Source organism: Pseudorasbora parva, chromosome 23 (assembly GCF_024679245.1).
Source record: "Pseudorasbora parva isolate DD20220531a chromosome 23, ASM2467924v1, whole genome shotgun sequence".
In the NCBI taxonomy this organism is placed as follows: domain Eukaryota; kingdom Metazoa; phylum Chordata; class Actinopteri; order Cypriniformes; family Gobionidae; genus Pseudorasbora; species Pseudorasbora parva.
In genome coordinates, this window is record NC_090194.1 from 5,094,048 (window position 1) to 5,119,932 (window position 25,885).

Below are 25,885 nucleotides of genomic sequence, written 5' to 3' on the forward strand. Positions count from 1 at the left end.
GCGTGAGATTTACTTAGGCAGCACGAGTGTTGAAACAAAGCCTAAAAGTGTATGTCTCACACCAAATGCGTGAGAGTTGGCAACTTGCACTCCACTTGAGCTGAGGCGGTAAATAAATTTGCCACGCCACATTAAATAGTGACAAAAGTTTTTATTATAGCATTGACAGAATTTAAAACCTTAAAGGGATAGTTCAGCCAAAAATGAGAACTTGATGTTTATCTGCGTAGCCCCAGGACTTCCGAGATGTGTTTGTTTCTTCAGTAGAAAACAAATGAAGATTTTTTAACTCCAGCCGTTGCTCGTAATGCATGTCAATGGGGCGTATTTCTATGAGAGCCACTATGAGAGTAAAAAACACAGACATACTAATCCATATGAGAACCCTGTGGCTCGTAGTGACACACTGATGTCTTAAGACACAAAATGATTGGTTTCTACGAGAAACCAAACAGTATTTATGTTATTTTTTTTACCTCATATCAGACAAATCTCATCCAATATTCCCAACGCCATTACTTTTGCCGAAGAAGGTCAAAACATTGCGCAAACCTGGCCTGACCAACGCTTACAGACTCACAACATCCCTTGACACAAGCTAGTGAGGATTGCAAAAAATTTAATTTAGGGGTGACCTATCCCTTTAAAATTTGTTTCATATAAAAAGTAACAAAGCATAGCGTGCTGCAAATATTTAAAGAAGTTTGATTCATGCATCACCTGAAAAAAACAGCATAGATCAAAAAAAATATTCTTAAAATGTAAGAATCAATATCGGCTAATAAAAATTAAAACTGATTAAAATTGAGAAATCAATCTTTTTTTATCCAGCCCGAATGCATAATTTATTCAAAATGCAGAGTTTATTTGAAATGACAGTCACCTAACAACAGCCCTAGCAACCAGCCAGGACACCATGGCAACCACATAGAAATGTGCTAAAACATGCACACAATTTTTTGCCATAATGCAATGGACTGACAAACATGATCTGGGACGACTTCTGCATGGACAAACAGCAGTCTCCTTCAGAGAAGGCTAATTAAATCTAGTTAAGATCGAAAGAAAACACAAACAAAGAGTAGCAATGACATTCAAAATGAGAATAGTGAGAGAGATGGATGTTTGATGACAACATTTTCTGATGAGGTAATCTAGATCACTAACCTGAAGGAAGCATGTGTCCTGAGGGCTTGAGTGGGTATAGAGTTAAACCTTCTTTTGAAGCAGTTTTTTTTTTTTTTTAAGTTGAGCTTTCAGACTTAAAGACACTATAAAGAGAGGTTTCAGGTACAGCTAAATCTCTTCTCCTACAGCACAGCATCCAGTCAATCTCCAGTCACCAGAGAGGGATACCTATCCGACAGTGAAGCAAAGTCATATAAACCTAAATATACTGACATCTTTGTATTTGTGTGCATCTGCTTTGAGTCAGTTTCTCAAACTAAAACTACTGAATTCTTAATTAGCCTTTGACCTGCATGAACGCAAACAAAAACAGCAAATAATCAGGATTTCGCTTAAGACTTACAACAATATGAGAGAACAAAGTCTTACAATCTCAACAGGAATTTAATTGCAATGAATTGTAGACAGGTCAAAAATCACCACGGTGGAGCTCTGTTCCAGGGTGTTCAAGGCAGTCCCCCAGGCTGATCAGGGCTCATTGTGGACGGTAAGAGGTAAAGAATGACCACGATGGCTCACTGGAAGTAGAACAAGGAATGGTATGCCTTAGCCCTGGGAAGGTGCATTTTGTGTGGGCTGAGACTTCCAGTAAACCCTTGTTCTGTTCAGAGATCCAGACTCCCTGAGCAGGGTGGGCCTCCTGGGCACGCTAGGGGCGAAAGACACCCGGAGGAAATTCCTCAATAAAAATGGACTTAGTCCAAAAACCCAAACTTGGTCAGAGCTCCATGCTCTCCGACCTCCCTGACCAGCCCTGGGAGGGTGCCTCGGTCCTGGGCACATTCAGATCCGTTGACCCTCTGGAGGTCAGTTGCAATTAATTGCAAATCCCATATAAAACATGGCAAACTCAAGGCTGTCCATTAGTAATGACACCACTGCATTGTTGTGTCTCATGAAGAGCTGTGTGTCTCCAAACTATGAGCGACGCAATCCTAACTTGTGTCTCAAGTGTGCCACGCAGACTCCGGTTTACAATTACAGCAGATTTGATTAATGCAACGGGCTTACGGATACACAAAGAGATGACTATCACTTTTCCGTGGGCAAGAAAACATGCTGAATCGCCTGATGCTATATCCAAAGAATGCAGCACAATGGTGATAAGAACCAGAAACACAATGAAGATTTCAATGTAATTAATTCTGTGAGCCATATCGACAACATAGATTCACTAGAAGAACGTGCCTTAACGTATAATTCACTGCAGTTACCAGCTGAAATGCACACTAGTGGAAGTAAAACTCTTCCTTTTCACACAAACTATGATTATGTGGGCAGATTATCGATTATTAAAGCTCAATTTTGCATGGTCCCATGGCTTGGACAATACTATGCTATCAATTCAGAACACTTTTAGTACATGGTTTGTAGAGCCAATTCAATATGCATTAAATTTGTATCATAATTCTCAACTAATTTCTGTTATGTGTATATGTGTACAGTGCTGTATTAATTATTAATTTACTTGAAGTCTCCCCGTATAGGCTTTGCTTAAATTTGTCTTTATATAGAAATTACTTGAAGTTTATATATAATACTTACATGCAGAAATAACCTCGAGTAAAATTATACAGTACAATTTCGTAATTAAGTATTGAATTATATTCAATATGGAAGGTAGTGCAGTAAAAAAGTATGACATTATGCTTTGGAATGTTTTAAAGTAAAGGTTTTCCAAAGAAAATCACTGAACAAGTATAGACACTTGAAAAATGTATTTAAGCAGAGCCAAAATACTTCACCACTGTCTGCCTTTGACTAGGAACATAAAATTGTCCAGCCATGACTTTCTGTTCCACATGAGTATAAATATGAGGAAACACAAAAGGCCAAATTCCCTTAAATCATTCATCACGATGAGTTAAACCAAAGAATATAGTTCAGATGTGCAGCAAAAGATTGTTGAGTTTCACAAAATAGAAAGTGTCTGTAAGAAAGCTGAAGCATTGAAAATCCCCATTTCCAACGACGGGACAATAATTAAGAAGTTCCAATCAACTAAAGAGGTTATGAATCTGCCTGAAGGACAACGTGTGTTTATATCGTCCTAATGCACGCGAGGAGGAGAGTTTGAGTGGACAAAAACTCTCCAAGGATCGCAGATGGAGAATTGCAGAGCTTAATTAGTTGAGTCTCAGGGACAGAAAGCCTATTTAAAAATGGTTTTATTATTTTTCATTTTATTTTTTAATTAAGTTGCTTGGGAGTGTTTCAAGAAAAATCCTCCTTGCTCATCCAACAAACAAATAGCATATTTAGTTGTCAGACACGACTTGAACTTCCTTTTTTTGCGCTGGAGGTCATGGACAGATACATGGCATCAGGACAATTATCCACAACAAACATCAAAATCAACACAAAACTGTGTCACTGAGCACAAAATGAAGCTTCTGCCATGCCTGTCCCAGTCCCCTGACTTGAACCCTATAGAGAATGAGTGGGCTGAAATGAAAGGTCTAGCCAGGAAGACTCAAATGTTACGTCACTCATTACGTTTAGATCTAACCAATCATTAACACTCGGAGTGTAAAAGATCGGTACTTACTCTGAGTTCACAGATGATGACGCCAACATTCACCCTTATTCCCCCCCATACCTCGGCTGCGCCCCTGCCTTCATCTTCAGGCAGGAAATGCAGAGTCCGTTACCCTCCTACAGATGGGGCCTACACCAAAGAACCTCATCATACACTATTTTGCTTTCATTTACTCGTCTGATATTAAATAAATGTCTTTGTTGTGTCATCTTGCCACCCCAAGTCTTTCTGGAAGAACTGAAGATAAGAGCTGGGAATCGGAAGGATCTGGAGAGATTCTGTATGGAGGAATGGTCTTTGATCAGGCATTACAGAAGACGACTCAGGGCTGTTATCTTGGGAAAATGACGTTGCAACGATTGGGTGCCAATAATCGTGGTCAATGTGAACTAGAGAAAAGCATTTATTTCATAATGAGAGTTCCCCCTCACTTTAATTTGGTTTACTTCAATAAAAGGTTCAAATTTTGTGGGCTTTTTTTAATGAAAAAACGACTTATTTTCACAGCCTTCTTTGCTCATGTTTACTAAGGATGCCAAAATTGGTGGGCACTGTATGTTCAGACAAGTAGCCCATATGATGTTTCATCTAAAGGGATACAAGAGAGGTAGGAGAAGTAGGAGAAACATTTATCTAACCATCTGTCTGACAAAAACACGAAAGCCTGAATCTAAGAAAATATTTTACAGATGTAAGATTACAAAGGAATTGGAGCCATACTTGAGCACTGTATTGGCTGAACAGATTTCAAGGATTTTCCATGTTTTGCATTTTTGTGTTTGTTAAAATAAATGTGCAACAGTTTAACAGACTGGCCGTATATTGTTTGACATGCAAGACACTTTAACTCCTCTATATAGAGGCAAGAAAAAGGTGGCTTTGATCCTTGTTTCTGTATTTTGTAAACTAATATATTTCGACATTTGCATCATAACCAGCTCCATGTGTTTGGCTTTTCTGTTGTACTATATTTGCTTGGCAGTTCACCTGCTACAGCAATTACGATGAACGGCTTTTATTAAACACAAGTCATGACACAGTGAAATAACTCAAAGACTCATTGAAGCAAGCAAAAACTGCAAAAGGTGCATTTTCATCTCACGTTTTCTTTCGTTAACACTACTGAGTTCGTTTTTGGGTCTAGTTTAGTGTTGGTAGTACATTATTTTCAAACCCAATAGACCATTAACCTTTTTGCTCCACTCACCAGACATTTCATTTTCAAACTATACAACAACAACCAAAGTTATAAGACATTGACACAGAATATACTTTTGTTGAATTATTGCCATGAGCTATTTTTTTCCAATGAGCCTGGGTTGCATAGCGATGAGTTCTGCTAGGGGGAAACAAAAGTCATTTAAGGTTTATCGCCACGTCTATAGGCCTACTGTACTGAAAACTATGGCAGTAAATGTCGGGCCTCACCATGCAGAATGACAGCTACATGTCAAAGCAAAGTTTTGGCGGTCATACTAAAGAGCTTGCTCAGCTGAGCTTCTCTCCTGAGCTCATACTAAAGAGCTCAGGAGAGAAGAAGCTGACCTTTAGAAGCATTGAACCTTATTCACACGCTCCGGCTATCTCGGCCACAAATGGCACATCAGCTGAAAGCACATTAGAGTGCATTAATTTACCTGACAGAGAAACAAACATAGAATTAAAGAGGGAGAAGGGGAGACTAGAAGGTGGAAATGACCTTTGGAGGCTTCTGACTTAGACAGGGAAAACATACCTGTTCAAACACACCCACTGCAGACCGTAATTACATTTAACCCTCTCTCAACGATCAGATATGAGTGAAGTAAGAGAGATCATGGGCTGCTGGAGTTGTTTCACATGGTTTAAAGATTAAGTTCCTTTGGGGACAGGAAGTACAGCCGTTGTTAGTGTTCAAAACAAGAAGGATCAAGTTAAGATACAAAGGCTATGTTCAGACTAGCAGCTGAAGATTTTATCCAAATGTGTTTTTGAATGTCTGGACAGCAAAACAACACATGAAAGCACATTATTTATTTTTCAAGTATGATTCAAATCTTATTTGGAGGTGGTAAATGTGATAACCAAATTTCTACAAATGCGTCTTAGCCTGGATGCTCTATCCGCCATGATGTCAATTTCTTATGGCCTTTCCTCGCTAACTTCTCTCTGTCCTGTTGACTCGGATGTACCTCATGCTGTATGCATGTTGGAAAAAATACACAACCCAAAATTATAAAAATACAATAAACTTTAATGGTGCAAACAGATGGCTTAAAGGAGAACTCCAAGGAATTTTTTTTAAGTTATTCTTGATCGTTATAGCTTTGTGAGTACAGTCTATAGAAGAAGAAAAAACCCGAACCGGATTGGTGCTTGCAACACGGAGTTATTACAGTTAATGCCCAGAGCTCCCACTCAGCTAAAACGGCAGCTTTGGGGGCATAAACATAAAGGGTGTCTTTGTGCCTCTTAACAGACACAAAATGCAATTAAAATGTCTGTCCAACATGAACAGGGCCCTTAAATGACAACGCGATGCGTTTAACCACTTAGCTATTGTTAAATCCACCCAAATAGTGTTTTAGACAGCTAGCTGTATCTCGTGCTGAAGTCCCGTGGGAACTCATTTGTAGCCAGAAAAGGTAAATAGTCCAGTTGGGAGGAGCGTTGTGTGTGTGTGTAAGGCATGATTATTTTATTACTGCACATCTTTCCTCAAGCCGTGTGTGCCCAAAATGAAGGATAAATAAAGTTTACATTACCTCCAGACCACAGTGGTTGCACCCGTCTTCAACCACAGAATGTCATTTTTCTTCATTTACATTTTTACATTTACATTTATGCATTAGGCAGACGCTCTTATCCAAAGCGACTTACATTGCATTTTAAGGTATGTTTTTGTCAGTTCTTGCTTTCCCTAAGAATCGAACCCATGACCTTGGTGTTGCTAGGGCCACGCTCTACTGTTTGAGCTACAACCGGCCCCGCTGTGTTTTGTCTGTAACATTATTCATCCTTGTCTAAGTGTTTGCTACAAATGCGTTTATCTTTATCGCGTAGTACTTTTATGGGAGTTTGCATGTCAAGTTGAAGTACAACTAGCTACAGAATCTCAAGGTCATGAAAAAGGAAGGCAGTGAAAATGTAAATGCTTGTATTTTCGCATTCTGTTGCCACAATTCGGAAAGGCACAAACATGAACCATTTCTTCTTTACTTGTGAGGCGATCATCCCTCTAGTGATGTCCGGTTCGCAAACGAATCGTTCTTTTTAGTGAACCGGTTGAACCAGTTCACCAAATCGGACTGAATCGTTCTAAAGGGTTCGCGTCTCAAATCAGCGCTGATTCGACAAGTTACTTTAGGAGTGACAGTCCCTCAGACTAAAAAAACTAATATCTTGAATTGAGTGAACTGAGACATGTTTTGCTGAGAGAACTGAAGACACGAGCAGCTGATACTGAGCATATGCGTGTGTAACTGAACGAGCAGCGGTTCTTGGATCAGCAGTACAGAATCGAAAACTGTTTCTTTCGGACATGTTCAATACTGAGAACCAACGAGCCGATGAGCAGAGCAATGAGATCACTCATCACACACGACACTCTTCCCAACTGGACTATTTACCTTTTTCAGACTACAATAGTTCCCATAGAACTTCAAGGTACTTTAAGGTAGCTACAAATATTATACGATAATGTGTGTCAAAATAACTACAATATCATACATTACAGTGGGAATCCTGATATCACAATCATGTTTCATTGTGGTCAATGGATCTGCCTGAAGTGTACATATTGAGTAGACTCGCTCACTCGGTCAAAATAGAAAATACATTTCCGTCGCTTGCTTGACAAAGTTGAACACACTTCAAAATGACGGCAGGGATTCCCATGAGGGGAAGTGCTTATAGGGAAGTTCAGGAGTGTATGTCTAAAAGTGGATTTAAAACATGGTTGCCAGGTCTGTGCAACAAAAGTAGCACAATGGTCAGTCAAAAATTGTCCAAAAATATTCCAATACAATTTTCTCTATTGGGCAGCTGAATTCTCCACTGAATTTGTATGTCTGGGGGTGTTTTGGGTGCCGTATGTATGGGAGTGGAAATCAGTGGAGATTTTTTTTGTTCTGCAGCAACAACTTAAAAAGCAGCCCAATTCTGCAGAAAACCTCAGATTTAGTTACACCGCTCACGAATGCTTCAGACCGCATATTGAGAAACCAGTGACAGAAACACACTCCTCACTACACAGTAAAGCCGTGACTACAGAAAAGGGTACGCCTGCGTCTTTACCAAAATACCCACGGAGATAGGTTGGTTATGTCTGGACTCACAAATTGTATTTGATCACTGGCAATTAATATCGCGGACAGTCTGCCTGAAAAGATTGGATTTGATAAAAAGTTCAATTGTCTGCTGTGACTTTATACCTTCAAACTAGCGAACAAATGAATGCTACAGTCAATCATCTAACTGCACAACACTTGTCTTTGTTTCCAGTTTTTATTGCCATTTTCTTTCTTCTTCAAACAGCTTTTTAAAATAATAGTCCAGCTGTGATTCACATTGGAAATTGGAAGTAAGCCTATCTATTTTTGAAATATTGATTCATCCATGCACATTTCATATTATTCAACAAAATGTTGAGCTTATAATTTTTCTTCGAAACGTCACATCTTGAAAACTTGTCTTCTTTGATAATGTTTCAATTGAATTTACATCGCAATGCAGAAAAAAAGATCTTTCACAAATGTAAGAGTTTGAACAATACTGTAACTCTATACTTGTAGTGCATAATTAGTCTCAGACCCTTAGCTTGATGAGCAGCCTATTTTTGATAGCTGTTAATATTGACCTAGCTTGTGTCTTTTCATATTTTCCATTAGTGTAATTGTATTTACTTTTTTGCCTATAAACACAATGGGCTTTGTAATTTCAAAAGCATGTATAATTGATACATTTTCTATATTGCTTCTGTTCATTTTCTTTCATTAGTTCTGTTAATGGAGAAAAGGAAAGCAGGAAGAAAGATTTATTGGATTAGATGTAAAAAGAGCTGGAGTGAAGATTCATAATAGAGGAAAAAGGAATGGATTGGATTTTCATTCTCTCTTGCTCTGTGAGAGTGGCTCAGCATCACTATAGTGTGGCAGCAGTTTTAACCAGATTAGTTCAGAGATTATACCTGGGTCATGAGAAAGTCGCCACACACACAGAGGTCTGAACCAAAGCAGTAGTCCACAAGGTAAAAATGAGCTGACTCTCTGAAACACACTGACCTTCAACACGTCTTTCTCCAGCCAGTCTAGCTCCGCAGGATTTGTTGCGGCTTTCAACAGAAACCAAACCAATACAACAACAAACCATTCAGTCACAAACAATTGAAAAAACAGAGCCCAGGCTTCAGATTTTCATTAAAAGAAAGGAGGGTTATTGGAGATTCAAGAAGAACTTGACACTCAAGAAACTCTAGAAATAGTTGGAAACATTTGGGATATCGTTAGTACTCAATGGAACAAAATATATAACACTGGGCTGGTGATTTTTGGATATTTTACTGCAAAAATCCTACAAAGTGCACCATTAATGTTCGCTAATGCATTAACTAATGATAACTATCCTTATAAGGTATTGTAAAGTCAAGTGTTACCAAAACTTCACACTTTAGTTTAGGGTCCAACTCTCACTATTAAAATCCCCTATATATCAAACATTTATCTCTTAAACTTCATCTATGATCACCAAAATTACATATAAAATTTTTCGTGCTTGAAAATAGCTTAAATGTTACTACACCCGTGCTTCATTCTGATTTATGAATATGCAAATTAGCCTCGCCCCCACCACTGCATGAGCTCAGAAATACAGTTGGCCAACTTACAAAGGTAAACACCGCCCAATGGCGCTCTGACACATAACAGTAAATCCTTACAAATATGATTATCCTTTTGCTTGACTACTTAATTAAACATCTAATAATGTGTTGTTACAAAGACCATGTTCTTGTTTGCCATCTCAGTCTACCTTCAGTATCAGCCAGTATCCTTTGAATGAGGAGAATGAGTTTGCATATGGTTTGTTTTAAAGCATATTAAAAATACCACAGACATATTAACAACATTAAAAGCATTCAAAAATTACTGCTTATTAATGATTTGTAAGGTAGTTGTTAAGTCTAGGTATTGTGTAGGATTAATGGATATTGAATAAGGTCATGCAGAAACTAGCTCTACAAACAAGATAAAACAGTGATAGATGGACATTTCAACCTTTACGCTTAAGTGAAAATCCAATGTAACTTTGAGGGGACCAGTCAAAACATGATTATGTATTTCTGCTAAAACAGCAACATTGGACATCAACCACATGGCACCGTCTACGTTCTGTGTTTAAAGCTCTAATAACTATTAGACAGGACTGTTAAACAGATCGTAAACTAGTGAAGACAGAGAATGGGAGCGCTGTGTGCTCACGGTAAAAAAAGTCACAGTAACAAGCGTGGCTTACATTACTTCAGAGTTCCTACTGGCAGTGCGAAAACAACCAGGAAAAATTTCCTAAGGGAACTTTAAGTTTCTAGAACTTAAAGTTCTAGGAAACTAAAACTTTAAGATAGTCCCTAGAAATATCCGGTGCAAAACTCCCTATTTACTCTACCATTTATCCTCATATTGTTTCAGATCTGTATGAATTTATCTCGTGTAGAAAAAAAACGAAAAAAAAACAGATTGGAATGACATGACGGATATAGCAAAAAATGGCAATTGAAAAATTTGGACAAACTATACTGTCTATTTCCTGGATATTTTTAAAATTACACTACTTCTGAAATTCGGCTGTGAAGAAAGCACATTTCTAATGGATGGCGTTTAGATAATACTTGAGTTACTGTCGAGAGTGCAGTTCTTGCAGGAGGTTATGGCAGCCTCTTTAGCCCAACATTCATTTCTCTCGCTCGCTCTTTTCCAGCTCTCACCACAGAACAGACACAATTAAGGGGCTGTTCGGCAGCAGAACTCTGCTCTCTGGCATAAAATTTCATTACCTGCATACTAAGTATAAAAAGCCGCTAGATGATTGCTGTTCTCCCCGCTGAATCAGAGCTGCCAGTCTGAAACCAAATAAATAATAGTATAGCTTTTCCCAATGGGGCTCTAATTAAATGGGCAGAAAATGCAGGCAAACTCGCTACATCTTTTCCCTGCTACAAAACCAATGAGAGCCACAACTCTCAGGTCATTGTGACCCAGTCAATTTGACCAAGATCATGTGGAGAGGTCTAAGCACTATAAGCCTTCAAACTTCATAAAAAAGGCGATATGATGCCCAGACCTATTGGTTTTATTTGTTCACAGATGCAGCAAAACCAGGCCAGCCAGCCTCTCTCTCTCTCTCTCTCTCTCTCTCTGTCCGTCTGTCTCCTTCTCCCAATCCATCATGAGAATGAGGAATATTTGTGGCCATTGTCAGCTGGATAATCAGGGGATGTTTATGATCAGTGAAGGGGGGAGAGACAAAGAGACAGCTATTTATCAACCAGATCTTTCTCTCTGCAAACCCGCCCACACAGACTCTCTACACACACTCACTCCCAGAAAGGGCAGATACTGGCCCTTCTTTTTAATTAGTCTTCTTTACGGAAAGAATCCAGAGACATTTGCATCAGACGTACAGAGCGTTCAATGAAAATGAATATGGCTGCATGCATCAGGGAGCAGCAGGGCGGGCGGATGAGTTGGTCAAATTTTAAAAAGCTAACTAAATTCACCGCTAAACTCCAGGGAACTGAATTATTCACTTGTGATTGATTGGGAAATTTTTTAATTGCTCGCGTTTTGCCACATGCATGAGCGCCTTGATCTCATCAAATTCTCACGCAGCAACTAGAATGTGAAATATTAAGAATCTTGTTGCTGCTCGCTCATAAAGAAACAGACAGCTTTAGTGTCAAATGAATGATTAATAAAATGTGATATTGACTGAGTTTTATTTATAGTTATTTGCAAAGAACAGCTCTTTCAGTACAACTCACTCTTTAAAATGATCTTACAGCCTTAAAGAATTGGACCAAGTAACAAAATAAAGATTAACATGAGTAAAAGCTGCTGTGACTGATCATTTGTACTGCTACTAGAATAAAGTATGACATTGCGAAGCATTTTTATCTGCACATGGTTTGTATTAAAGCATATTAAAAACACCACAAAGACATATAAACAACATTAACATGAATAACTAACTATTAACTACGATGTTTGCCTCAATAAGCTCCTAATGTACTGCTTATTAATGGTATATATGGTAGTTGTTAAGTTTAAGTATTGTGTAGGATTAAGTACGGTGGCCCAGTAGTGCAGCCGTACTAAATTAAACCACAACACAGAAATCGCCACAACACAACGGAAATGCTCCCGACCAAGAGGGGGCTCTAGGAGTGCGGTAAAGTTAGTTTTCCTTGTCAATGCTCTATAGATTGGCCAGTCTTACAAAGATATAAACACTACGGTCAGTTTTAAGTGTTTAACCATTGTATATCAACATGAAATATCAATTCAAAATCACCTACAGGCATATAGCTGCATATTTATACACAAAAACGCTTTTACCTGCTATCACGGCGCTTGATGCCCAAGGAAACGTCTGCCAATTCCACCAAGTGGTTGAAACGTATCATTTTATGAATTAAAATTACTTGTTTGTTTTAGTTCAAATGTTCAAATTCCAATGTTGTGCATTTGAGCCAGTTTTTTTTTACAATACAACCAAGCTGGGGAATTTTAATATGTCTGTTTTTAAATGTTAAAAGTAATTTTAATTCATACAAATTATATGTTTCAACTAAGCGGCAACCTCCCACGATCTCTCTTGAAGCCAATACGGAAGTAATGTAAACTGCAATTTCTTAAACTGGCTCCAGAAGGCCTTCATGACAACTCTGAGGGGGCTGAATTTTTTTATAACTCATTCGTTTACATTATATAAAGCCTTAAAGTTCTGCATAATTAAGGGCATGGTTACGTTGCAGGTGGATAGCCAATTATCTGCGTCTATAGTCATTGTGTCACATAAGCTCCGCCCACATCCCACCTCTTTGCCCATTTTCTGTTATCCGGGAGTGACACGCGATAACACGCTAGCAAGATGGCAACGCCCAGCTCGTCCCTACTTTACGCTTCAGAACGGCTTATCGGTGTCCTATGGGTGACGTCACGGACACTACGCCCATATTTTTTTTTACAGTCTATGGTTTCAACTGTATGGTGCAATTGGCAGACGTTCCCTTTTGGCATCAAGAACAATGATAGAGAGTAAAAGTGTTTTTGAGTATAAATATGCAGCTATAATTCATGTAGATGATTTTGAATTGATATTTCATGTCGATATACAATGGTTACACACTTAAAACTGATGATAGTGTTTATATCTTTGTAAGAATGGCCAATATGGCAAGAAAAACTAACTGTATTGCACGGCGAGAGCCCCCTCATGGTCAGGAATATTTCCGTTGTGTTGTGGCGATTTCATTGTTTTGTGGCTTGACTTATATAAGAAAATAGCAACATTTTGTATGATAATATGGAAAATACCTCCATCAGTTTGTTAACCTTTTTAACAAAGTGTCAAAATACATCTCTCAATATCACTCCATTGTGCTTTTTATTGCAAGATCACGTGCCGTGTGTATGTCCTTGTCTAATAAAACGTACTCCAGACAGATCTGCGAAGCCCTGCTGCTAAATCTTTTGAGCAAACACAAACATATGAAAACTAAGATGGGAGGTTGAAGAGGAATTGTCCTTGTCACATGGAAACTGAGGAATGAGTCTTCTCATTTGAATAAATGAAAACAGGGACAATGGCTCTGCTGAAGACTCTCCACATCAATCAACACACATCCCTTTGTCTCACCTATTGTAAGGGCGCTGTCAGCGAGGGCTGTAGCATGCTAAATGCGAGCAGCCGGTCTGCGGTCTGCTATTTGCATATGGGTTATTGCTATTCTCTGACTCCAGATTATAAATAATTTGGCGCGGTCTGTAAGGGCACGTGGATAAGAAGATGTTTAACCAAAAGGAGTTCTGTGGTCTCATTCATTATGGAAATTAAAGGCTAAATTCAGACACGGAAAGGCTAATGAAGGAACTCTGACATCCCTTGACATGACTTTTAAAACTAGTGCAGTTCGTGTGTCTCACAGCTACAGACGAGAGGGCGAGAAGCAGTGCTGGAGAAATAAAGATTGCACTCTCATTTCTATATTCTTTCCCAGGGTGTTGGTATGATTCAGGGGTCTGAGCAGAGGTGGACAAAGAACACAACTTCATTACCTAAAGAAGTAACAGTCTAATGTTACTCCGTTACAAGTGAAAGTTGTAAAAACAGATTTTTACTTAAGTAAAAGTACAGAAGTATTTGTTTTCAAAAGTACTTAAGTATCAAAAGTACATTTCCTTTTTTATGTCAACACATTTTAGTATTGTTGTATAAAGTCACATTATGCATTCATGATGGTTTAGGCCAGTCAGTGATCCTCCATCCGACATGCTAGCTTACGAATACTTGTATAAAAGTTACAAAGCTCTTTACAAAGCTGATGTCACTTTAAGGCTGAATGCACGGATCATATACTCTGATACACATCTGATATTCTCCCAACTCTTTACCTCCCCTTAGACATAACCAACTTTGTTTATGGGAATACTCAAGGGAGTACGATATTTAGTAAGATATACAAGTTAAAGTCTTAAGTTTCCAGAAAAAAATAATACTCAAGTGAAGTAAAGATACTTAAAAAAGTGTACTTAAGTACAGATACTCAAGTAAATGTATTTAGTTACTATCCACCTCTAAAAGTTTTAACATGTGTAAACATTCCAAATGAAAGATTTGCATATAACAAGCTCCAGATTTAGTTTAATTGGCAAAGTAAAGAAATAAAGATTATTCTGAATAAGAAGGCTGTCAAATGTATCGAACAACCAAACATCTCTCCGGTGGCCCCATTTTGAAGGACACTGGGTTAAATGTGTAGGAGGGTGATTGGGGCTGGGTTGGGTGACAGACACTGGTGTCGGTGCAACTCTGTCATCCTGGGCCGAAGAGAGTGGAAGCAGCAGGCAGCTTATTGCTGAGTAAAATTCAATAGGGGCATAATGATGTCTCACAGCCACAGCCAGAGGTGGGCTGATAATAACTGCTGCTGGAAACGTGCATCATCATTCTCTTCACGGCAGAGGAGAGATCTTTCTCTCCCCGCTTCACTCGTTTTCTTTTCAGCGAAGAGAGTGATATGCCAATCACGGTCCTAGTAGGAGCCCAGTCATCACACAGAGCAGCTCCGCAATTAAACATGACTCACACTTTAAAAAACGACTGCCCGCACCGATATGGAGAAATAAACACACTCATTATTCAGTTCATTAATCAGTGAATTAGCTATCCTGGATCAGAGATAAAGGACATGCAGAACAGGTTGGGTTAACTTCGAAAGCAAGTGTTATCACAACCTCTCTTCTCTAACGAAGTCGAGTACATTGCAGAACACTCCATTGAGATCCTTATATAGTGCATGCACACTGACAGTCATTTGTAGGAAAAGCAACCAAAGGTAGGCGATGATAACGACAGCGGTTGTTGACAATTGAACAAAGTTGAGCAGAGTTCAACTACTGTACTCAAACTCACACTTATTATAAAACCAAGGCTATTGGTATTACAAATCAACCGTGGTGTAATATGAGATTAACCAAGTTATTTCTGAATAATACCAATTTAAAATCTGATTTATGCAGCCTGGAGGATTCATTTCTTTCGTCTGCTGAACACAAAGATAATATTTTGAAAAATATCTGGAACTAAACAGTTAATGGGCCCTATTGACTTCCATATACAAACACTCAATCAACTGTTTGGTTACCCGTATTCTTCAAAATATCTTCTTTTGAAGAGAAAAGGTAATCATAAAATTATATGGTGCGGGATTTGTCACACCGCCAGGGCTCGCCGTGAATCAGATTAATAATAATAATCATAATAATTATTATTAGTCACATTATAAAAACACAAAATGTTATATACACACACTTTTCATTGGTAAAAAAATAATAATATCAATTTTAAATCGCAATCGCAATTTTACCCAGAATAATCACAATTATATATTTTCTAATCGTGCAGCCCTAATTTTCTTAAATACGTTCAAATAAACAATGATTTGAGCTCTCTTGTGGAATCACATTGGACGTTTTTGTGGGTCGCTAGTTTTGGAATAAAAACCATCCTTCCTCTCAGAGTGTGTGGTCTATTCATCTCTGACAGACTAGATGTGTCCCCATGTCTGCCAGTAAAGAGACATCTTTCTACCACCATCTATCAGTATAATGGATATTACTGACACCAGGACAAGGTGGACAGGAAAAGAGACACTTCATCTTCAGAGATTGAGAAAGAAAAAAAGAGAGCTTTACAGGATACCACCTAATCTGATTCACGGCGAGCCCTGGCGGTGTGACAAATCCCGCACCAGATAATTTTATGATTACCTTTTCTCTTCAAAAGAAGTCGATGGCTGTGAAAAGCTTGAAGAGCTGTGAATGTTTACATAATCAATGAAGGTGAACTCAGACTGAGACCTAGACAGGTAGAACCACCAGAGAACCTCATTTGCAGTAAGATGCCTCAGAGATCACACAGAATAAGACATATTTCCCTGTCTACCTACCTCCCCCCCCCCCCCCCCCACGTCCTATTTTTCATACTCAGGCCGCGATGACTGAGGACAGAGATCTAATGATGCTGCATCTGCTGCTACATTAATGAAAGCCCCTGGGGTTTGTGCACCAACCAATCAGCATTCTTTACCGGTGCGCTATTTATCCCAGTTCCATCCGAGACAATGGGAGAGTCAATGAAGGAGGGGGCATCGGACGGACTTCACGCTGACCAGCGTGCGGTTTGGAGTGGCGTGAGGTATTACTGGTCTCGGGTCTAAAGGCCACTGCGCTGTTAGGAAGTACAATGCTGTCGTTCGTTATACTCCTAAAAGAAATGGACAGAGAATGACTGTGGGTGGACGGGGACTCGGGGTCAGACACTGAGGGGGTGGAAGACAGAAGAGCTCCGTGGCACTCAGATGTGATTAAAAATAGTAAAACAGGAACATCACGACAGCATGGACACGGCCAGACAGCTGTCGGGATTGTCCCTCCCTTTAATATTTGCATTAAATCAGCCATGTTTGAAGAAAAGAAGCAATAACGCTTGAAACCATCAAAGCAGTGATTGCTAGCCCACCTTTGTGTCTCAAACTCTCTTATTGCATACAAATGTATTGCGTCTCGATCTCAGGAAAATCACTTTTAAGAAGACGACACTTTCTTAGAACTATCTCCATCCTGAAATTTAACAGCTATTGACGCCATATAATTTGCATACTTCATTATGTATGAAGTATGCATATTTCATACATTCTCTGTGTCACATTTATAGGATAAAACATTTCTCATAGCTATTTTTCCCTAAATAAACTGCCTTTGGGGAGAGAAGCTCGCATCCATTGCATTTGTTGTAACGCATCTGTGGCAGATGTGCATGTAAAGGTTCGGTTGTAAATCCCCAAAACTCAGGGCAATAAAATCTTAAAAAAATGACATGAAATAAAAATATAGGGAGCCACTTTTTAAAGTGCAAAATTACTTTTTAAATGGTAAATGGACTGCATTTATATAGCGCTTTCAACAGACCCATGGCGCTTTACATATCGTCTCACATTCACCCATTCATACACTCATTCATACACTCATGGCGGTGTCAGCCACGCGATGCACCATCCAGCTCGTCGGGAGCAGCTGGGGTTAGATGTCTCGCTCATGGACACCTCGACACTTGGTCAGGTGGAACTGGGAATGGAACCACCAACCTGCTGGTTTGTAGACCACCTACGTGAACCACTGAGCCACTGCCGCCCAGAAAAAAATAAAGAGCAGGGTGGTTCGAGAGCCATAAGAGAACGCACAAGGTTGGTGATTTGAGTGCAAATCTGCATCACCGGCGGGTCACACCGGTCTCATATCCTCTCACCGAGGAGCTACGTAAGAATAAAATAAGGATCGACGATAGTGAGGAACAGACTAATTTATTTAAGTTTTATTATGTGTGTGCAGTGATTGCCCGTGAGGAGGCTGCCATTTTTACTTTCAATTTGTGTTTAAAGAGGTGCCTAGGTGCTGCGGCCACTGAGACTGGTTAAGGACAGACGAGGCTTGAAGCACAAGGAGCAAGAGAGGGGAGAGAGGAAAAAGAAAAATCTTGGTCTGGTTCCCGGACACACTGCCGCTCGGTCCTCAGCCAGACGAGAGACTCTTCCTCGCGTTGCCATGCGATGGTGCTAGACGCGCCTCTGTGGACGGCTCAATCCTCCTCCGCCTCCTGGCGGCCGGCAGTGGCTCGTCCAGCTGAGAGCAGTCTTCACTCTTCGGCGCTACCGGACCTCCTCGGCACCACGCTCCCCTTCAGCAGCTTGGGCTCTCGGACAGCATGTCCCTTCCGTGTTTCGGCACCAATGTAACTAGGTTTATTGTTATGGGAAAAAGGAGGCAGCAACCGGCAAACAATCAAATACTTTAATCAAAACTAAACACAAAGTAAAAATGGCAGCCTCCTAACAGACGACTACCACATACACACATAAAACAAACACTACAATGTAAAAGTCCAGGCCTTATCCTTTCCCGCTCCTTTTATGCATCCGTAGCTTCTCCGTGAGAGAATACGAGACCAGTGTGACGCACGTGAACAGTTTAACAACTGAATGAAAATGTACTTTATTACATTTGCCAGTGGCCATCTAGAGCCCTGAAAAATGCATGCAACAGTAGAGAAGGCGTCGTCACGTTTATGATACAAACATTATGATACAGAAAATAAATGTGCTTGGTAAAAACAGCCTAAATATGATCAAATAGAACAATCCTCATTTTCTCTAGCGGTCATGAGCTTGGCTCTTTTCTCTCTTCATTAGTTTCAATAAATAATACTTGAAGTGAACAAAGCAGTGATTGCTGGTCTACCTTTGTCAAGACTTGTATACACTTTTGCATACAAATATACTTCATGGATGTCGCCAGCGGGAATGCTTTTAAGAAGACAAGACAATTAATGAACAGATGAGAGTTTTTCAAGAGGAAATGCAAGTATACAACACAAAAAAGGCACATGCAAGCTAGAGTATCTGAAAGGGCTCCATGTTACATTACGGATTGCTTTGAATATATAAGGCAGCAGTGGACAAGTGGTTTCTTAAAAGCTTCAAGGTTTTTCTACTTTATCTTAATGAAACACAGTGCCAAAGTAGCACTGAACCAACTAAACTGTTTCATCATAAACCCTTTAATTAGCACCATGGAAACCAATTCACACTTAAACAACCTGTCATTTACATGAGATGATATATATTTTCCAGAGCTTTCAGTGTCTTTTTGTTGTATAGTAAGAACGTTTCTCCTTTCTAACCCTCACCATGCATAAACATTAGTACGGCTGGATAGTTATTCTACAGTTCTAAAAATCAATATCTTTCTGTAATTTCTCAATTTTATGGTACAACATTTAAACCCAGAATGAACAGAGGGGACTAAAAAGATAAGTTATGTTGTGTGCTTAGGTCAAGTGCCGATCACAGCATGAAATCAAAGAAAAAGAGATTTAAAGTCCATTTTGAAATTTGACGAGAAAAGCCAATGTGAAAGGTCCCTAATTTGAAATTTCTCACTAAAATTACTTCCTAGCATTTTGTTAGGACATTTATTGACCTTGATAATTTGCACTATTTGTATTTCCATTATAAAGAACAGGTAACAATACGCTGGATTTAATATTTGCTTTGCCAAAAGAGAACAGAATAATTGCAGTCTTCAAAACGGACCAAAGCAGCTTCATTTGTTTGTTTACCACCATTTCTCATCAGACATTATTGTCTATTTACAGAATTAAATAGTGTCACTAAAGTTCTGCAGTATTCCAGTAGCACGAACAAAGCAAGGAGAGCTCTGGAGCTCATTATGACTTAATTGAACGCAGCTTCTTCAGCCGGCGATAAAGCTTTGAAATTAAAAAGCCGCTCTCATTTATCGATGCCTCCCTTAAAAAGCACAAGGTATCTCACCATAATTGGATAATGGTTGTCTAATTGTAGGATTTTATCGTTTATGATTGAGGTTTTGCAACCATCTTTGATTTTATATTGTATAGACTACAAGATGTTGAGAAACGTTCTTTGAATTGAATCTAATGAAACTAAAGAAAAGTTCTTTGTGATTGCGTTATGTTCTTCTTGTCTTATTGGATGTACCTAAATTTCTTTAGATATGCCAACCAGATGCAGTAAAAAATAAGAGAACTGAGAATGTGTGCCTTAAAGATGCTGTTTGTAAGTTGACTGTAAAAATATCATCATACGTTTGCAGATATTTAGGAAACGTGTTGTGTTCACATACAAGTGTCTCTAAAAAAACATTGCTACAGCGCGTATTGCTACCATGGAAGACAGCAAACAAACCAACAAACTCATCTAAAATATCTATGATTGGAAAGATAAATCAACTCATCAACTCACAGTGAGCAAGGCTCCTTGCCTTCCATTGTCAATTGCACTCGTTCCTGTTGCGTGTCCTTAAAGGGTTAGCTCACCCAAAAATGTAAATTATTTTATTAATTACTCAGCCTCATGATGTTGGACACCCGTAACACCTTCGTTCATCTTCAGAACACAAATGAAGATATTTTTGTTGAAAGCTGATGGCTGAGAAAGGCCTCCATTGGCATTCAGTACATTCCCACTCAAGACCTATAAAAGGCACTAAAGACGTCGTTACAAAGTCCATCTCACTACCGTGGCTGTACAATAATGTTACAATGCGACAAAAATAGTTATTGTGCAAACTAAAATCAAAACAACGACTTTATCCACCAAGTTATTGACGTGACCTCGATGCATGCGCAAGAATATGACGCAGATCCTCCGCTCAGATACATGATCCGGAAGAGGATGAGCGCCGCTATCGCGTGAGTTCACGTCAGAGACCTACACGGAAAACAATAACTTGGCGGATAAAGTCATTATTTAGGGGTTTTTTTTGCACACAAAAACTATTCTTGTCACTTCGTAAAATTATTGTACAGCCCCTGTAGTGAGATGGACTTTGTATTAATGCGTTTAGTGCCTTTATGTGTGTGCCTTGTGAGTGGGAATGTACTGAATGCCAATGGAGGCCTATCTGAAGCTTTCTCAGCCATCAGCTTTCAACAAAAATATTTTCATTTGTGTTCCGAAGATGAACGAAGGTGTGAGGGTGAGTAATTAATTAAATAATTTTCATTTTTGGGTGAACTAACCCTTTAAACTGGCAACCTGCGTGAACGTTGAGGAGGGGGCGTGGCAGCCTATATTTTTTAAATGTTGACTGCATTGCCCATTTTAACCACTAGCTGTCATTGCTACATACACCACCTTTAAAATAGCTTGAATGTAACTATACCCTTGCTTCATTTTGTAGCAGATCCAATTTGCAAACTAGCCCTGCCCTCACTCCCTTGCACAAGCTCAGAAGTACAGTTGGCCAACTTACTCAGGTAAACACTGCACAATGGCGCTCTTTACAGTCAGACACATAACTGTAATTAATACGATTATCCTTTTGCTTGACTATGTTATTAAACATCTAAAATTGTGTTATTAATGCTATACAAAATGCTCGTTTGCCATTTCAGCCTGCTTTCAGTATTAGCCACAAAAATGCTGGGTTAAAAACAACCCAAGTTGGGTTGAAAAAGAACAAACCCACCAATTGTTTGCCTAAAACAACCCAATTGGTTAAAGTTACCTAATCACTCGGTTTCTCCATTTTCAACCTAGCATTTTTTAGAGTGCAGTTTCCTTAGAAACGCTTTTAACAACTTAGATCGTGAGTGGAGAAAGGCATAAACCTCATCATAAGATCATAATTTACATCATATATCATCCTTTCGATAAGTCATTAAAACGAGGTCCTGACTCTGTGGTCATAATAAAAAATAAAAATATTTCCCAGGATGTCCTTCGAAAAAAAGTGTAGGTGTGTAACAAATTTAATTAAATATTTTCATCATCATCATTTACATAATTCACTTGCTATATTGCGAAATGTACACAATTTCATTATTTTATTTTGGAGTACTAAATTAAATCAACTACATAAAAACAACAACACTCTGATCAATTAAAATTATTCCCACCACAAACAGCACACTTCCACTGTGCAAATTTAATAAAAAGTTACCTTGAAGAATCATTTTAACAGAGCAAACAAACAAAAAAATATTAGTTGTTATTGCTGAAAAATTCTTGTTACTGAAAAATGCATCAGACGCAGACATTTGCTTCTGCCAATCCCACTTGGACACACCATCTATTTTTCTGTGATGACACACAGCTGACCACCTTCCCCCACCTCCCCCTTTGACTCTCTCTTTTCCTCCTGGCTGAGATCACACCCTCAGTAATGAAAAACTCAGTCTGAATCTACCAGAGCAAAGAAAAAGGGATAAAATCTTTGCATTTACTTGATACAGCCCCGGGCATCCCTCAAGCAGAAAAGCAATAATTCTGTCCTGCCATCAGAAACAAGGAGAAATAAGATCATATTTCCCTGCGGCAGATTCAAATACAGCATTGTATGGAACAAATTAACGAACTTAGCTTCTGAGTGCAACGTGCCAGACATCCTGGAATCATTTTAATATGCACATCAAATTGGGAGGGAGGGCTGGTTTGTTTATTAAAATGAAGATGGAGGCCAGAGCAACCTATTTTTCTTAGATTACTGCACCTATAAGTTACTCGCAGCACATACAAACACACTCTAAATGTGAAAAAAACAAAACGGTATTTCTTAATTAGCCCTCTATTTTTGTCTTGCGTAGTTAGAAATGTAATTAACCTTATAAAATACACTATAACATTCAGCTTTCCTGAGTTTTCCAGCTGCTCTCAGACATTTAGATTAGCCCGAGCCTGCTCAAGCAGCACTGAGCACTTTGGTCCTTCATTGCAGCACTCATGTGAGCGCTCTTGACGTTTGATATTTAAAAAAAAAAAAAAAATCCCAGCTTAAAGCTATTCTAAAAGACATTATGGTAAAGGACTGTAACATTTTTTTAGTGGAACTGATGTGAGGGAAAAGTCCTTTTTTGAAGTCCACTTGGCTGCCATTTTGCTTACACCCTCAGGTCATGCATGTCCAGGCAGTTCCAGAACAGTTTGCCAAACAAATTCAATCTGACAAAATATAAATAGCTTTTGCTTCTTTAGAACAAAACAGACAAAAAATTAAATATAAAAAGTGTTTGTTGTTTATTTTTCAGGTTCGCTCTAGAGGATTGGCAATAATGAAGCTGGCTCTTAATTAAAAGGTGTGACTTTCTTCTCCACAGAAAGGAGAGGTGCAATTTCTCCCTTTTATTTTTCAACGAGAGGCCCAGCTCCTCATACAGCCTTTGTCAGGAATTGGAATAAACACGGTCATTCAAATGTTTGGGGTTAGTACGATTTTTTTTTTTTTATATGCACCAAAGCTGCGTTCATTTTCTTAAATGCAGTACAAACATTAATATTGTTAAATACATTAATATTGTTAAATTTAAAATGTAAAATGTAAAATTTAAATGTAATTTATTCCTGTAATAGCATTCAGCATCATTACTCCAATCATCAGAGTCACATGAAAAAAAAAGAAAAGAAACATTACATAAAATGAGAGATTATTGGACATGTGATTACCTTTAGAGGGGTCCTGTAATGCCTCTTTTAGAAGATGTAAATAAGTCTCTGATGTCCTCAGAGTGTGTATGTTAAGTTTTAGCTCAAAACCCCACAGATAATTTTCTATAGCATGTTAAAATGGTCACTTTTTTAGGGTCAGCAAAAACACATTGGTTTGTGTGTGTGTCCCTTTAAATGCAAATGAACAGCCTGCTCCCAGCTCCCCTTTCAGGAAAAGGGCGGAGCTTCAAGAGCTTACGTAAGCAGGTCTGATTACCCTACACAGACACGCACTGAAAACATTAGAAAATGTTCAGCCATTCATGTTCAAACTGGAGTCGGACAATGATGGAGAGATTTAAGAAGGAGGGGCATGTAGAATCAGACAGGACGTTTCAAGTCATTGATTGGCATGTTCTGTCATAATAATATCATCTATAAATCGCTCATGTGGGAACTGTTGTAAGATGCCTACAGAACCAGAGAATATCTGCTGCATGAAGATATAACGGGTATAGTTTAGTTTAATTATGGTTATAAATCATATTATCATCTTGCTTTTATGACATGTTATTGCATTTGTTTTACGTACTTTTTTGCAATAAATGTGAAAAGAGGAATGCGACAGCTCTACTTTAATAACTACTCTTCTCAACATGAAGAGTTAACTTGTGACAATCATGTTAAATCCTTATTGAATTTTATAAAGAAAAGGATAGTTAATGCTACAAACCTCCATCTGTCTTTTCGCCTGGTCATCAGTCCTTCTTGATGAGCAGCAAAAATATCCCTCACCAGCTCTCGCCTTTGCCTGCCGAGGAGCTGGCCATCTGACAGAAATTAATTCTCTTATTTGCTCATTTCTGCTGACATGAAAGACGGCAGCATGAGTCAAATCACAAAAGATCTGAACCTCACTCAAACTCTGTTTCAAGGCTTTAGCTTCAACATTATTTTTTCTCAGAATAAAATAACACCAGGTATATGATGAAATGCCATGGTATTTGTGCTTATGGAGCTCACTTAAAGAGATAGTGTTGCAGAGTTCAGATCAACAGCTTAAATTGTGTCATTGAGTCGAAACTCACATCGGTATCTATCCTGTTGGCCGGAGCTTCTGAAGCGGAATCACAGCTGAATCCAAATGTCAGTCAGTATGATAGATTTTCTCTGTATCTGGAAGAGGACATACAGGGAATGACATCCATTAAAACAAGATGAAGAGAAAAGGGGAATGTCGAAACATTTTTCTTTTTGAGGTTTAGGTCAGGGTTCCTCAGACTCGGCCTGGAGGGCCACTGTTTTAGTTTAGCTCAACCCTGATCAAACTCACCTACCTTTAATTGTCTAGTGAATACCTTGATTCTTTATTTCTTACTCATATACTTACTCATGTGTGTTTGATCAGGGTTGGCTGTAAACTCTGCAGTACAATGGCCCTCCAGGACAGAGTTTGAGCAAACCTGGTTTAAGAAGAGAGTCAGATAATACACACACACGTATGTAAGGTGTTAAACTCCCTACAGCTCTTCTCTGGCCTCTAATTGCTTCACACATTGAACTTGTTTCTGTCAGAGGTAATTACACAGTCTGCTGAAGCCTATTAACAAAGATTCATTCATTCTATTAGGCCTGATTAACTAAGGCTGTTCACCATCATAAATTTTAGATTTGAATCTTCAATCAATACAGCACTGATAAATCAATAAGAGACCTTCCAGCGCCTGCAGGAAAGAAAAGTCCTAAATGAGACAACTTTAATATCTCAATTGTTTCTCCTAAACAACAGGAAAAGCGTCATTTTAAAGTCTCTCGCTTCTCAGATTTTGAGAAAAAGACCTCGTCTCTTCTAGAACAAAAAGTTAAATGGAGGAAAATGAGAGAGACCAAGACTAGTCCCACCCCTGAAAGTTCCTGAATTTTGAAAAAGTAATATCACACAAGCAGGGACTTTCTGAGGGGGACATTTTTACCTGGAACTTCATTTAGACCCTGGTCCCTGCGGTCGAAACACACCGAGCACCACCCCAATGTCCCTAGTTCCTGCATGGAAATGCAGCGAATGGCAAAATGGCACAAACAAAGCTAGACAAGAGACAATGGAAACATGAGGGTTATACACAGACTAATGACTTAACAAGACACACCTGAAAGCAATGAACACAAAGAATCAAGGAACCAATCAGAACATTACACATTAGCTGTGTCTCAATTTGTTAAATTTTGAAGTATGGGCATCACTAGGCCCTTTTTAGGGGGCTTCATTCAGAATTAAACAAGACGTCCTTTGTAGGACACACAGGCAGTATCACATTGCTGTGCCAACATGTTTGGCCTCGTTGTGCTTACACGCCAGTTATACGAATGAAAATTATTTATAA

The 25,885-nt window shown here is 38.9% G+C and overlaps 1 long non-coding RNA gene across 1 annotated transcript; it reads right to left on the bottom strand.

The window, feature by feature from the left end:
- Positions 1–1,199: 1,199 nt before the first annotated feature.
- LOC137062927 (uncharacterized) lies at positions 1,200–25,579 on the bottom strand. Its single transcript, XR_010901312.1, has 4 exons — positions 25,478–25,579; positions 24,593–24,680; positions 24,238–24,334; positions 1,200–1,356 (listed from the first exon to the last, which is right to left on the bottom strand). It is a non-coding gene; the product is annotated as an uncharacterized lncRNA (long non-coding RNA).
- Positions 25,580–25,885: the final 306 nt, after the last annotated feature.